We start from the raw sequence: 17,271 nt of genomic DNA on the forward strand, positions 1-17,271 counted from the left end.
GTATTGATATCTTTCTCTAGGTTTGAGAAGTTCTCTATTATTCCTTTGAATAAACTTTCTACCCCTAGCGCACTCTCTCTCTCTCTCTGCCTCTTCTTTAAGGCCAATAACTCTTAGATTTGCCTTTTGGGGTCTATTTTCTAGACCTTAGATGTGCCACATTCTTTTTTCTTTTTTCTTTTGTCTCCTCTGACTGTGTATTTTCAAAGAGCTTGTCTTCAGGCTCACTAATTCTTCTGCTTGATCAGTTCTGCTACTAAGAGACTCTAATGCATTTTTAGTATGTCAGTTATATTTTCAGCTCCAGAATTTCTACTGGATTCTGCTTAATTATTTCAATTTCTTTGCTAAATTTACCTGATAATATCCTGAATTTCTTCTGTGTGTTATCTTGAATTTCTTTGTTTCCTCAAAACAACTATTTTGAATTCTCTGTTTGAAAGGTCACACGTCTGTCTCTCTATTCGTCCCTGGTGCCTTAGGTGAGGTCATGTTTTCCTGGATACTTGTGATGCTTGTGGATGTTCATTGGTGTCTGGGCATTGAAGAGTGAAGTATTTATTATAGTCTTTATAGTCTAGGTTTGTTTGTACTTGCACTTCTTGGGAAGCCTTTCCAGGTATTTGAAGGTATTTTCATCTATGCTTCGGTTACTGTAGCTGTATCTGAATTAGAGGGTACCCCAAGCCCAATAATGCTATGGTTCTTGCAGACTCACAGAGGTACTGCCCTGGTGATCTTAGATAAGTTCTGGAAGAATTCTCTGGATTACCAGGCAGAGACTCTTGTTTTCTTCCCTTACTTTCACTCAAACAATGGAGTCTCTCTCTCCATGCTGAGCTGCCTGGAGCTGGGGGAAAGGTGACATAAGTACCCTTGTGGCCACCAATACTGGAACTACACTGGGTCAGACCTGAAGCTAGCACAGCACTGGGTTTTGCCCAAGGCCCACTGTAACTACTACCTGGCTAGCACTTATGTTTACTCAAGGCCCTAGGGCTCTATAATCAGCAGGTAGTGAAGCCAGCTAGGCTTGTGTTTTTCTCTTCAGGGTGGCAAGTTCCCCTGGTCCCAAGTGAGTCCAGTGATGCTGTCCAGGAAACAGGACAAGGAGTCAGAAACCATATAAATCTACCTGGTGGTCTATTTTACTGTGGCTGAGATGGCACTCAAGCCACGAGACAGAGTCCTTCCCACTCTTCCCTTCCCTTTCCCCAGGCAGAGGAGTCTCTCCCCACATCTGTCACCACTACAGGCCCGTGGGGAGTACTGCCAGGGTACCACTGATGTTCACTTAGGGCTCAAGATATCTTCAGTCAACTTGTGGTAAATGCTGCCATTCCTGGGACTCACTTTTCAGAATAGCGGGCTTATCTCTGGCCGAAGGTAGGCCCAGAAACACTGTAAGAGCCAAGGGAAGAATCAGGGACCTTAGGGGCCTGCTTGGTACTCTTCCCCACTGTGACAAAGCTGGTACCTCTGCTGCAGAACAAAGTCTCCTTTATTCTTCTCTCTGCTTTACTCAAGCAGAAGGGGCCTTTCTCTGTAGCCGTCACAGCTGGGACTGTGCTGGGTTATACCTGAAGCCAGCATGACTCAGTTTCATCCAAGGCCCACAGTATGTACTACCTGCTTACTCCTGCAGAATATTTAGAGCCTAAGGGCTCTTTAGTCAGCAGGTGATAAATTTTCTTTTTTTTAAATTTTATTATTATTATACTTTAAGTTTTAGGGTACATGTGCACAAAGTGCAGGTTTGTTACATATGTATACATGTGCCATGTTGGTGTGCTGCACCCATTAACTCGTCATTTAGCTACGACTCGGTCCTTCCGTTTAAGGAAACAGGTTCTCTGCTGCCCCAGGGTCTGTCCAGAAATGTCATCCAGGAGCTAGGGCCTGAAATAGGGGCCTCATGACTCTCCCTGCTTCCCTACCCTACTGTGGTTGAGCTAGTATCCAATTTTCAAGAAAAAGTCCTATTTACTCTTCCTTCTCTTCTCAAGCAGAAGGAAGAAGTCTCTTTTGAAGCTGCAATGCCTGGGGTTGGGAGCAAGTCATGCAAGCAGTCCCTTAGCTGACTTGGCTCATGTCTCACTAGGTATGTGTGCCCTCCCCAAGTCCAGTGGCCCCAAGCCCAGCACAACACTTAATCTTGCCTAGAATTTGCAATCCTTATGGCCTAGATTGTCTTTCAGATTTATTTGAGACCCCAGAGTTCTTTTGCCCATTGTGGTGAGGCTTGCCCAAATTCAAGCTGTGACTGCTAGGATGGGTGATTCCCCTCTGGCTAGAGCAGGTCAGAATACTCCTTCCCTAGGTTCCACCTGAGTTTTGTCCAGTGTTGCTTTCTGCTGTGCCACAGCAGCATTGTATTCCAACGCAAAGTCCCACAGTTGCTATCTCTACCTCCCCCAAGGTCACAGACTGTTTAGGGCATACATAGCCCTATGACTATAGTCAGTCCAAGCTAAAATGCTTTCTCCATAGACTGAGTCCTAATAGCTTCACGTCTAGCCATTTTACACAGCCTTCTTGTTTAATGCTTAAATATCCTCTGTAGTAACACTTTGGAATTCTTTATCCCTATGTTTTTCATAAAATGCTTCTAATATTAATATTTAGATTTTTAGACTTTTACTTTTTCTTCAAATTTATTTTTATATCTTATATCTGTATTTTCTGTCCATTCCTACTGTTAGCATGTGAACTTCTTACTCGAGGTATTTTTTTAGTAAAAATTCTTTAATGACATTTCATCATGTCAATATTTTGTTTTATAGTCTACCTTTGCCTTAATGGTTGCTTTTGCAGAGATTATTTTAATCAGCTGAGAAGTTTTCTCAATATTTCAATAGTTTTAGTAGGAACATTTTATAGATTTTCCTGTGGTTTTATGCTTATTTTTAAACGGTTTTATTTTTTATGGACCAGAAATAACTGGCATTTCTGCATGGGGTGGAAAAGGTGTGAGCTATTTGTGTGGCTTACTACATTTTCTTTTTCTAGAAAATGATGTTTTTATAGGTACAGTAAAAGATAGCGCCTTTGATTTGAGAGACAGTGTTTTAATACCATGACACTCTTCTGTTTCATTAGGATCCTTAATTTCTGCCATTTGATTTTTTTTTTCTTTCTCATTTCCATGATGCCTCCACTTTATAACTTCCCTCTCTCCTCAGAGGTGATGCCTTTCCAAGACTGTTTCTCTCCTCTTGCATATGCAAGCTCCTATCCTTTGATTTCGTAGCAGACAATTCTGATTCACAGTGACTCAGTGTTTTCCCCAATCACTGTGGAACTCTCTGAGTGTGACTTTATCTTTAGCTCACTACTGCTAGATCTTTGCTGCATTCTCATCTTTACTGTGTGGTTTCCTTCTAAATTTTTGCTTTGGAATGGGCTCCTGAGCTGACTCTGCTGCTTTTGAGTTTCCAATATAACAAATTTCAAATGGGAATGGAAATTTGTAATATTATATTTTCTTCTAATGGAATTATAAATGTAAGTGACTATTAATGCTCCTTGTTGATTTTTGTAGGACATGTGGGGAGATTTATAATTCAGTAACTTTTTTTCTTTTTCTTTTCTTTTCTTTTTTTTTTTTTTTTTTGAGACAGTCTTGCTCTGTCACCAGGCTGGAGTGCAGTGCCATGAACTTGGCTCACTGCAATCTCCACCTCCCGGGTTCAAGCGATTCTCCTGCCTCAGCCTCCCAAGTAGCTGAGATTATAGGTGCCACCACACCCAGCTGAGTTTACAGGCGCCACGCAGCTAGTTTTTGTATTTTTAGTAGAGACGAGTTTCACCATCTTGGCCAGGATGGTCTCGATCTCCTGACCTTGTGATCTGCCCTCCTTGGCCTCCCAAAGTGCTGGGAAAACAGGTGTGAGCCACTGTGCTCAGCCTACTTATTTCTTAAACATCTTATTTTGAAATAATTACACAGATTTTCACAAAGGTATAAAGAACATACAAGGGGATCCCAACACCCTTCACCAGACTTCCCTAATGTTAACATTTTGTACAATTATAGTACACCATCAAAATCAGAAAAATGAATTTGCTACACCACAGAATTTATTCAGATTTTACTAGTTATACATGTGCTTGCTTATGTGTGTATGTGGAGGGGTGTACTCAGTGTAATTTCATTATATAGCCACCACTACAATCAAGACTATTAATTGTACTTCATAAAAATTCTCCCTCATACTACCACTTTATTACCACACATTTCCCCCACCCCTCAAATTCATAATCCCTGGACACCATTAATCTATTCTCCATCTCTATAATTATGATGTTTAATGAATGTTGAACAAATGGCATCGTGTGGTGTCTCCATTTTGTTCCACTGAAATGCAGCTGGAAACACCCCAAAAGTGGTGGGAGAAATGTTTCCACAAAAGAGTGCTTTGAACTGTCCTGTGATGTGGCTGTTCGAGAGACTCCAAAGAAAGAAGCACTAAACACCAGAGTAATCAGTCCAAAGCATTTATTAGGAGAACTTACAGTGCTACAGCAATCCACATGATAGAGAGCAAAAGAAAAGGGATGTTCGACGTAGATACTATCTAGGTAGTAGATACTAGCATTCGATGGGTAAATGGCTACATACCTAGATATGTTTGCATCAGGAAGGCCAGGTATGGAATTTTTATGAGGGTTTAAGGAATTTGACTCAGGGACAAAGCCAATATCTTTCCGTGTTTGGGGCAACAACCTACATACCTTTATCAGTGTTTGAGAATGTTCAAGGCCTTGATTTGGGGTCAAGCTTGCTGGGAAATACCTGCCACTGTCTAGGTCACAAAGTAGTCAAGGTACTCTGGGAATTTTTAGTCAGGACACAGAAAGTAGGAAGAATTAGGGAACCTTACAATTATCCTTTTATGATTGACTTTTTTCACTCAGCATAATTTCATTGAGGTTTATCTAAGATGTTGCATTATCAACAGTTTTTTTTTTTTTTTATTGCTGAGTATGAATTTCCTTTCCTTTGTTTAGCCATTTACCCATTGCATGGTAGTATCTAGTACCTAGTCTTTGGCTATTAAGAATAAAGTTTCTATTAACCTATGTATATAAAGTTTTACACGAAAACGTTTTCATTTATTTGGGATATTCTCCAGCCAACCTAAAAAGTTATACCCACACTAAAACCTACACATGAAATTTTATGTCAACTTTATAATTGCCAAAAATTGTAGTGATAAATCAAAGCTGGGGGAGTTCACACCATTAGATCTGCCTTATAAGAAATGCTAAAGAAAATTATTTCAGTTTAAACAAAAGATTACTAAGTTACAACATAAAAACAAATGAAAGTATTTACTCACTGGTAAAGGTAAATATATGTAGCCAAATTCAGAATAATACTGTAATGGTGGTGTGTAAATTTAACTCTAGTATAGAAGTTAAAAAGTATTAAACATAGCTATTGCTACAAAATGTGTTAATGCATAATACAGAAAGGTTAAATGATGGTATCAATAGCATAAACTTATGTGTGTGTAAACTAAAAGTGTGGAATTTTAGTATATGATATATCAATTTTGAGCTAATTATTTAAATAACTATAACACATTTTATGGAAACTTCTTGATAACCATATATAGAAATAAAGTCTTCTATATATACAAAAAATTAAGAAAAAGGAATCAAAGCATATAACTGAAACATAGCAAATCACAAAGGAAGACAATAAAAAGAATTACAAAAGCAGAAAACAGAATGAAAATAATGAATCCTTACCTATAATAATTACTATATAACTGAATTAAATCAAAAGATAAAGTGGCTGAATGGATTTTTCAAAAAAGATTCAACAGTATGATATAAAAGAGACTAGCTTTAGCCTTGAAGACACGTGTAGGCTGAAAGTGAAGGGATGGGAAAAGCTATTCCATGTAAAATGGTAAGTAAAAGAGAGCAGGGATGGCTGTACTTATATCAGACAAGATGGACTTTCAGTCAAAATCTGTCATAGGAAGCAAATAAGGTGACTAATTATAAAGGAATCAATTCATCAATAAGATATAACAGTTGTAAATATATATGCAGTCAACATTAGAGCACCTAAATATATAAAGCAAATATTGACAAAAATGAAGGGAGAAATAGCAATACAATAATAATAGAGAACCTTAATACTTTCAACAATGTATAGATATTCCAGAAAGAGTATAAACAGCAGACTTGAACAACACTATACAAAAAAGTGAACGTAACAGACATATATAGAATATTCCATCCAACAGCAGCAGAATACACTTTTTTTCTCAAGCACCCATGGGACATTCATCAGAGTAGAACACAAATTGGGCCACAAAACAAGCATTAACTAACTTAAGAGGACTTAAATCATAACCAAGTATTTTTCTGACCGTAATAATGTGAAACTAGAAACTAACAAGAAGAATGTTAGAACATTAAAATATGTGGAAATTAAACAATACACTACTGAAATAGATAAAGAAGAAATTGAAAGAAAATCAAAAAGTATCTTGAAACAAAAACAGAAACACAACATACCAAAACTTATGGGATGACCAAAAGCAGTACTAAGAGGGAAGTTTAACAATAAATGCTTAGATTGAGAAAAGAAGACAGGCCAGGTACAGCGGCTCACGTCTGTAATCCCAGCACTTTGGGAGGCCAAGGCAGGTGGATTGCTTAAGGCCAACAGTTCAAGACCAGCCTGGGCAATATGGTGAAGCCTCATCTCTACAGAAAAAAAAAACCAAAAAAACTAGATGTGGTGGCATGTGGCTATAGTCCCAGCTACTTGGGAGACTGAGGTGGGAGGATAGCTTGAGCCCAGGAATTTAAGGCTGCAGTGAGCCCAGATCGTGCCACAGCACTCCAGCCTGATCAACAGGTGAGATACTGTTCTCAAAAAACATAAATAAAATTTAAAAAACCTGAATGGCTCAATGATGAGTAAAGAAATGAATCAGTGACCAAAAATCACCCAACAAAGAAAAGCTCAAGACCAGATGACTTCACAGGTGAATTATACAAAGAATGTAAAAAAGAATTAATATTAATTCTTCTGAAAATGTTTCAAAATCTTTAAGAGAAGGAAATACTTTTTTTTAATTTTGTTAATATTATACTTTAAGTTTTAGGGTACATGTGCACAACATGCAGGTTAGTTACATATGTATACATGTGCCATGCTGGTGTGCTGCACCCATTAACTTGTCATTTAGCATTAGGTATATCTCCTAATGCTATCCCTCCCACATCCCCCAACCCCACAACAGTCCCCAGAGTGTGATGTTGCCCTTCCTGTGTCCATGTGTTCTCATTGTTCAATTCCCACCTGTGAGTGAGAACATGCGGTGTTTGGTTTTTTGTCCTTGCAATAGTTTGCTGAGAATGATGGTTTCTAGCTGCATCCATGTCCCTACAAAGGACATGAACTCATCATTTTTTTATGGCTGCATAGTATTCCATGGTGTATATGTGCCACATTTTCTTAATCCAGTCTATTGTTGTTGGACATTTGGGTTGGTTCCAAGTCTTTGCTGTTGTGAATAGTGCCACAATAAATATATGTGTGCATGTGTCTTTATAGCAGCATGATTTATAATCCTTTAGGTATATACCCAGTAATGGGATGGCTGGGTCAAATGGTATTTCTAGTTCTAGATCCCTGAGGAATTGCCACACTGACTTCCACAATGGTTGAACTAGTTTACAGTCCCACCAAAAGTGTTCCTATTTCTCCATATCCTCTCCAGCATCTGTTGTTTCCTGACTTTTTAATGATGGCCATTCTAACTGGTGTGAGATGGTATCTCATTGTGGTTTTGATTTGCATTTCTCTGATGGCCAGTGATGATGAGTATTTTTTCATGTGTTTTTTGGCTGCATAAATGTCTTCTTTTGAGAAGTGTCTGTTCATATCCTTCTCCCACTTGTTGATGCGGTCTTTTTTTTTTTTCTTGTAAATTTGTTTGAGTTCATTGTAGATTCTGGATATTAGCCCTTTGTCAGATGAGTAGGTTGTGAAAATTTTCTCCCATTTTGTAGGTTGCCTGTTCACTCTGATGGTAGTTTCTTTTGCTGTGCAGAAGCTCTTTAGTTTAATTAGATCCCAGTTGTCAATTTTGGCTTTTGTTGCCATTGCTTTTGGTGTTTTGGACATGAAGTCCTTGCCCATGCCTATGTCCTGAATGGTAATGCTTAGGTTTTCTTCCAGGGTTTTTATGGTTTTAGGTCTAATATTTAAGTCTTTAATCCATCTTGAATTGATTTTTATATAAGGTGTAAGGAAGGGGTCCAGTTTCAGCTTTCTACATATGGCTAGCCAGTTTTCCCAGCACCATTTATTAAATAGGGAATCCTTTCCCCATTTCTTGTTTTTGTCAGGTTTGTCAAAGATCAGATAGTTGTAGATATGTGGCATTATTTCTGAGGGCTCTGTTCTGTTCCATTGGTCTGTATCTCTGTTTTGGTACCAGTACCATGCTGTTTTGGTTACTGTAGCCTTGTAGTATAGTTTGAAGTCAGGTAGTGTGATGCCTCCAGCTTTGTTCTTTTGGCTTAGGATTGACTTGGCAATGCAGGCTCTTTTTTGGTTCCATATGAACCCTAAAGTAGTTTTTTCCAATTCTGTGAAGAAAGTCAATGGTAGCTTGATGGGGATGGCACTGAATCTATAAATTACCTTGGGCAGTATGGCCATTTTCACGATATTGCTTCTTCCTACCCATGAGCATGGAATGTTCTTCCATTTGTTTGTATCCTCTTTTATTTCATTGAGCAGTGGTTTGTACTTGTCCTTGAAGAGGTCCTTCACATCCTTTGTAAGTTGGATTCCTAGGTATTTTATTCTCTTTGAAACAATTGTGAATGGGAGTTCACTCATGATTTGGCTGTCTGTTTGTCTGTTATTGGTGTATAAGAATGCTTGTGATTTTTGTACATTGATTTTGTATCCTGAGACTTTGCTGAAGTTGCTTATCAGCTTAAGGAGATTTTGGGCTGAGACGATGGGGTTTTCTAGATATACAATCATGTCATCTGCAAACAGGTACAATTCAACTTCCTCTTTTCCTAATTGAATGCTCTTTATTCCCTTCCCCTGCCTGATTGCCCTGGCCAGAACTTCCAACACTATGTTGAATAGTAGTGGTGAGAGAAGGCGTCTCTCTCTTGTGCCAGTTTTCAAAGGGAATGCTTCCAGTTTGTGTCCATTCAGTATGATATTGGCTGTGGGTTTGTCATAGATAGCTCTTATTATTTTGAGATACGTCCCATCAAACCTAAGTTATTGAGAGTTTTTAGCATGAAGGTTGTTGAATTTTGTCAAAGGCCCTTTCTTCATCTATTGAGATAATCATGTGGTTTCTGTCTTTGGTTCTGTTTATATGCTGGATTACGTTTATTGATTTGGGTATGTTGAACCAGTCTTGCATCCCAGGGATGAAGCCCACTTCATCATGGTGGACAAGTTTTTTGACGTGCTGCTGGATTCGGTTTGCCAGTATTTTATTGAGGATTTTCACATTAATGTTCATCAAGGATATTGGTCTAAAATTCTCTTTTTTTGTTGTGTCTCTGCCAGGCTTTGGTATCAGGATGATGCTGGCCTCATAAAATGAGTTAGGGAGGATTCCCTCTTTTTCTATTGATTGGAATAGTTTCAGAAGGAATGGTACCAGCTCCTCCTTGTACCTCTGGTAGAATTCGGCTGTGAATTCATCTGATCCTGGACTTTTTTTGGTTGGTAGGCTATTAATTATTGCATCAATTTCAGAGCCTGTTATTGGTCTATTCAGAGATTCAACTTCTTCCTGGTTTAGTCTTGGGAGGGTGTATGTGTTGAGGAATTTATCCATTTCTTCTAGATTTTCTAGTTTATTTGCATAGAGGTGTTTATAGTATTATCTGATGGTAGTTTGTATTTCTGTGGGAGGAGGAAATATTCTTAAACTAATCTTTAAAAAGCCAGCATCACCCTCAAATTAAGGCAAGAAGATAACACTGCAAGAAAAAATTACAGGTCAATATCCCTGATTAACAAAGATGCAAAAATTATCTAGAGAGTACTAGAAAACAAAATCTAATATCACATTAAAGGACTTGTATACCACAATCAAGTAGGACTTAACCCTGGGATGCAAGGGTGATTCAACATACAAGAATCAATAAATGTGATACGCCACATGAACAGAATTGAGAATAAAAAGTCATATGGTCATCTCAATTGATACAGAAAAAGTATTTGACAAAATTCAACATTGACAAAAACTCTCACCACATTAGATATAGAAGCAATGTACCTCAAGACAATAAAGGCCATATGTCAAAAGCCCACAGTTAACATCATACTAAATGGTGAAAAACTGAAAGCATTTTCTGAGATCAGGAAAAGGGCAAGGCCACTCACTTCACTCTCACCAGTTCTATTTAGCATAGAACTATAAGTCTTAGCTGGAGCAATTAGGCAAGAAAAAGAAATAAAAGGCTTCCAAATCAGAAAGGAACAAGTAAAATTGTCTGTTTGTAAATGACATCATCTGCAAACATACAGAATACCCTGAAGACTCCACTAAAAAACTGTTAGAACTAATAAGTGATTTTAGTAAAGCTGCAGAATACAAAATCAACATATAAAGATCAGTTGCATTTCTATATACTCATTACAAACTATCTGAAAAAGAAAGGAAAGCAATCTCATTTATAATAACATCTAAAAGAATAAAATACTTAGGAATAAATTTAACTAAGGAGGTGAAAATCTATTCACTAAAAATTACACAACTTTGAAAGAAATGGAAGACCCAAATAAATGGAACGGCATCATGTGTTCATGGATCAGAATAATTAATGTCAAAATGTCTGTACTACCATACATGATCTACAGATTAAGTGTAATGTTTATCAAAATTCAATTGTCATTTTTCACAGAAATAGAAAAAATTTAAAATTAATAAAGAAACACATAAAACCTCAAAAGCCAAAGCAATCTTGAACAAAAAGAGTAAAACTAGAAACATTTCCTAATTTCAAACTATATTTCAAAACTATAGTAATCAAAAGTAGCATAAAACAGACACATTAGATCAATGGAACAGAATAGAAAGCCCAGAAATAAACACATGCATTAGTTAACCAGTCTTTGACAAGGGCCACAATAATATCCAATAGGGAAAGGATAGTCTCTTCAATAATAGTGTTAGGAAAAATAGATATCCACATACAAAAGAATAAAATTGGATACTTTATCACCATGTTAAAAAAAAGACAAAAACACCTTAAATGTAATACGCTGGATTAAAGACTTAAAAGTAAGGGCTGAAAATGAGGTAAGACCTATGCCTAGAAGACATAGGGGGAGATCTCCTTGACACTTGTTTTTATAGGTTTTGGATTTGACACCAAAAGCACAAGCAACAAAAGCAAATATAAACAAGTTTGACTACATCAAACTAAAACTTTCTGCACAGTAAAGGAAATAACATAATGGAGAGACAGCCCACAGAATAAGATAAAATATTTGTAAACTATATATCCAGTAATGAGTTAGTATCAAAATAAGGAATTCATAAAACTCCATAGGAAAAGAAAAACAAATAGCCTGGTTAACAAATGAGGACAGAATCTGAATAGGCTTTTTTTTCCCCAAAAAGTCATAAACATGGCCAACAGATACAGACTTACCTCAGAGATATTGCAGGTTTTATTCCAGACCACCACAATAAAGTGAATATTGCAATAAATCAAATTACAAGAGATTTTTTGTTTTCTTGTATATATGTTTACAATATATTTTAGCCCATTAAGTGTGCATAGCATTATGTCTAGAAAGACAATATACATACCTTAATTTAAAATAGTTTATTGCTAAAAAAAATGCTATCAATCATCTAAGACTTCAGCATATCATTATCTTTTGCTGGTATAGAGTCTTGCCTCCATGCTGATGTCAACTGACTGATCAAGGTGGTGGTTTTTGAAGATTAAGGTGGCAACAACTTTTTATAATAAGACAACACTGAAGTTTCTCACATTGATTGAATTTTTCTTTTACAAAAGACTTCTCTGTAGCATGTGATGGTGTTTGATAACATTTTACCCAAAGTAGAACCTCTTTCAAAATTGGGAGTCAATTTTCTCAAACTCTGCTACTGCTTTATCAATTAGGTTTATATAATATTCTAAATCCTTTGTTGTCATTTCAATGATGTCCAAGTCATCATCGGGAGTAGATTCCATCTCAAAAAAACAAAAACAAAAACAAAACTTTCTTTGCTCATCCATAAGAAGCAATTCCTCATTCATTCAAGTTTTATCTATCATTAGATTGCAGAAATTCAGCACATTCTTGGGATACACTTTTAATTCTAGTTCTCTTGCTATTTTCAATATAGCTGCTGTTATTTCCTCTATAAAAGTCTTGAACCCCTCAAAGTTATCTATGTGGTTGGAATCAACTTCTTCCAGGCTCCTGTTAATGTTGATATTTTTACCTCCTCTCATGAGTTACAAATACTCTTAATGGCATCTAGAATGGTGAATCCTTTTCAGGTTTTCAACTGACTTTTCCCAAATCCATCAGAGGAAGTACTATCTATGGCAGCTATAGCCTTACAAAATGTATTTATTAAATAATAAAACTTGAAAGTTGAAATTACTTCTTTTTTTGAAATTACTTCTTGATTCATGGGTTGCAGAGTGGATGTTGTGTTAGCAGAAGTGAAAACATTAATCTCCTTGTACATCTCCAGCAAAGGTCTCGGATAACTAGGTGCATTGTCGATGAGGAGTAATATTTTGAAAGGAATTTTTGTTTTCTGAGCAGCAGGTCTCAACAGGAGTCTTAAAATATTCAGTAAACCATGCTGTAACCAGATATGCTGCCATTCAGGCTTTGTTGTTTCATTTATAGAACACAGGCAGAGTAGATTTAGCATAATAAGGCCCTGAGATTTTCAGAATGGTAAATGAGCACTGGCTTCAACTTAGTTACTAGCTGCATTATCCCCTAATAAGAGGGTCAGCCTGTTTGTTTGTTTTTTAATATTTGAAGCTTAGAAACCAGGCGCAGTGACTTCTCCTCTCTAGCTATGAAAAAAAGGAATGGTAAATTCTTGAAATAGAGATTGTTTTGTCTAGACTAAAAATCCATTTAGTATAGCTATCTTTATCAATTATCTTAGATTGTATGGATAACTATAAACTTTTATTTTATAGAGATGTCTTCTTTCCTTAAACCTCATGAACCACCTTCTGCTAGCTTCAAATTTTGCAGCTTCCTTACCTCTTACAGCTTTCATAGCATTGAAGATAGTTACAGGCTTATTCTGGATTAGGCTTTAGTTTAAAGGAATGTCATGGCTAGTTTGACCTTATATTCAGACCACTAAAATTTTCTCCATATCAGCAATAAGGTTGTTTCACTTTCTTTTCATTTGTGTGTTCACTAGAACAGCACTTTTAATTCCTTCAAGAACTTTTCCTTTGCATTCACAACTTGGCTGTTTGGCAGAAGAGGCCTAGCTTTCGACCTGTCTTGGCTTTAGACATGCCTTCCTTGCTCATCCTAATTATTTCTTATTATTTAGAGAGCCATGGGACTCTTCCTTCCACTTTACTACTTAGAAGCCATTGTAGGGTTATTAATTGGCCTAGTTTCAACACTGATGTGTCTCTGAGAATAGGAAGCCCCAAGGCAATAGAGAGACACAGGAATGGCTGGTTGGCTGGTTGCTGGAGCAGTCATAACACACACAATATTCATCTATTAAGTTTGCTGATTTATCTGTGCCTAGTTTGTGGTGCCCCCAAACAATTCCAATAGTAACATCAATGATCAGTGATCACAAGTCACCATAAAAGATATAATAACAATGAAATGTCTGAAATATTGCAAGAATTAGCAAAATGTGACACAGAGATACAATATGAGCATATGTTGTTGGAAAATGGCACTAATATACTTGCTTGATGCAGGGTTGCCACAAACCTTAGATTTATAAAAAGTGCAAAATCTGTAAAACTCAATAAAGTGAAGATCAATAAAATGAGGTATGGCTATATATGAAAAGGTGCTCAATATCACTAATCATCAGGGAAATGCAAATGGAATAACATTCCACTCCTGTCATTCTGGCTATAATCAAGAAAAGGATAACAAGAGTTGAGGATATGGATGGATATAAGGGAATCTTTGTAGACTCTTGATGGGAATATAAAATGGTCCAGTCATTATGGAAAACAGTATGAAGTTTCCACACACAAAAAAAAACAGAACTACCATAGAATCCTTCAATTCTACTTCTATGTATACATCCAAAGAAAATGAAATTATATCTTCAAGAGACATGTGCAATCACAAGTTCATTTTAACATTATTCACAGTCGCTAATATATGAAAACAGCCTAGTTCATGCTCCTAGATAAATAAAGAAAATTTGAGGGTGTGTGTGTGTGTGCACATGTGGGTGTGTGTGTGTGTGTGTGTGTGTGTGTGATTGAATACTACCAGCCCAATAAAAAGCAAATTCTGCCATTTCAACAATGCAGATGAAACTGAAGGACATCACACTAAATGAAATAAGCCAAACAGACAGACAAATATTCTATGATCTAACATACATGTAGAATCTAAAACACTCAAACTCATAAAAACTGAGGGTAGCACAGTGGTTGAATAGACAAATATTTTATGATCTAGCATATATGTAGAATCTAAAACAATCACTCTCATAAAAGCCGAGAGTAGAAAACTGGTTGCCAGGAGCTAGAGGACTGAGGAAATGGGGAGATATTAGTCAAAGGATCAGACTTTCAGTTTTAAGATGAATAACTTCTGGAGACCTAGTGTACAGCATGGTGACTATCATTAACAGTACTGTATTATTTACTTGAAATTTTCCAAGAGAGTAGATATTAACTGCCCTCACCACACACACACAATGGTAACTATGTGCTGATAGATGTGTTAATTTAATTGTGGCAACAGTGTATGCATATATCATCACATTGGACACCTTAAAAGTATATGGTTTTTATTTGTCAATAATAATATCTTAACAAAGCTGATAAATTCAAATAAAACAGGTATTACATGTATAAAATGTAATATTATTCAGCAATAAAAAAAAAATTAACTTCTTTTACTTAGTGAAAGAAGGTAGTCTGAAAAGGTTACTTAGTAGATGATCCTATTAATGACATTCCTGCAATAGCAAAGCTGGGCAGACAGGATAAAAGAGTGATTGCCAGAGAATGAGAGGCAATGAGGGGGCTGGGGGTGGGGAGTGGGGAGAAGTTTTAGTAAGTGATGCAAAAGAATTTTAGGGTAAAACTATTCTGTATGATACTGTAATTGTGTTTAATTAACATTATGCATTTATCAAAACACGGCTCTGTAACACAAAGAGTCACCCTTAATGTTTGCAAATTTAATAAAAGGACTCCCTTCCCCTAAGAATTCACCATGTTGTCTTTCATCAAGAGGTCCCTAGCCAATCTGCCTTTGTCTGCCTCAGTGTCAGAATCTTTTTACTGTGGTATGTTGAATACTTTTCTAGGTTAGTTAGTTGTGTTTAGAAAGGAGGAACAGGGAAAAGTGAATCTTTTCCAACTTTTCTGGATCTAGAAATTCAATAATTCAATTTTAAATTTTATTTTTAAATTATTGCCAAGATTTTTTCAAATATTATCCTTTTGAATCTTTAAATTGTCTGCTCATATCTGCGCTCCATTTTCTATTGGGAGATTTATTTTCCTTGCTTTGACACGAAAATTATCTGTGTATTGTTTGTTCTGTAGATTTTATAGATTTTCCAAGTGTGTTGGTTATCTTTTAAGTCTTTTTTTTCCACAGAAAGAAGCTTTCAGTTTATAGTATCTTTTATATAGTTTTATGTAGTTTCATTAATTTTGTTGTAATACTTGACAATTTTCCCAAAATACTTTCTTCTAAATCTATTTTTTTCCCAAACTAGGTATCTGAGAAATAGCTCTCACATTTTCTTCTCGTTTTTAATATCTTGATTTTTATTTAGAACAGTAATAAAAATCTGCAAAGAAGTACAACTCTTTCCTCTAGTAGAAAAGGGAGAGTATATCAGGTTAGGTGGGGAATATAAATTTTAAAAACTATATTAGCCTTTCCCTGGATATTTTCATAGGTCTTCTGGAGAATGTGTTATCCTGCTTCTCTTTATGTGAATTATAGCAGATTATGAGAGCTATTACTGAGTATAATGTGTTACACAGGTAAATGTAGATGAACAAAAATAGTTAAGAATCACTGATCAATCTAATCCATTAATTTATCCAAATAGTTAATCAGTTGTAAAATTTTTTTGATTTTTTTCCTTAATCTCATGCTAACTTCATATTTATTTCTATATATGCCAAGATATGTTTTTCTGGATATTTTTTCCATACTACTGATAACATTCTACTTCTAAATCAGTACCCAATTAACTTAATTATTTACGTTACTTGTATTTAATATGTCTTATGGTAAAATTTCCTTATTCCTCTTTTTTTTCCAAATAATTGTATTAAAAATTCACTTAAATATGGCACTTTGAGTTTATTACTTTGATTTCCTGAGATCCAACTAAAATAATTGTGAAAGAATAAAAATGGTATAAACCCAAGAGTGAAAAAAATCCATATGGCAATGGAAGTGAACACAATATCATAAATAAAGAAAGTGAAAAGATAAATGATTATCAATATGACAAGGCAGAAAATCTCAGTCTTAAATGAATGGCAGGGTAATACTATGATAGCTAATTAACTCTGCAGAATTCATGAGATATTAAATATTTGGATGTATTAATTTAGTGAAGGTAGGGTGGAGGCACAGGGCAGAAAATGAAGGGAACTGGTCAAAGGCATTTCACCATGGAGCAGAATATCAGCCACATCCTCCACTAACAGATGATTCCCTCTTTTCCACCTACAGAATGGAAGTTCAGATCTCTTAGGAAGCTGTGAGGGGATTCTCCCAGCAAATCTAGTAGCACAACATAAAGGAGAAAGAGGAGAGCATGGGATCTAGAAAACATGTGTTTCAACCTAGAAAGTGTTAAAAGTTTTAGAAAAAAGACTTGTACAGTAGGCCTGAAACATGAAAACAGAAAAGAGAGAATTCATAGATTCTCAGATAAATATGAGAATTTTGAAGAACAAAATTGCTATTCTTTTTGTAGTGGATCCAATGGAGCACCTTGAAAACTTTACAGAACAGCTTAAAATTATACACTGGGGGAAACAAATAATTAAACT

Source organism: Pongo pygmaeus, chromosome 5, assembly GCF_028885625.2.
Source record: "Pongo pygmaeus isolate AG05252 chromosome 5, NHGRI_mPonPyg2-v2.0_pri, whole genome shotgun sequence".
NCBI classification, from domain to species: domain Eukaryota; kingdom Metazoa; phylum Chordata; class Mammalia; order Primates; family Hominidae; genus Pongo; species Pongo pygmaeus.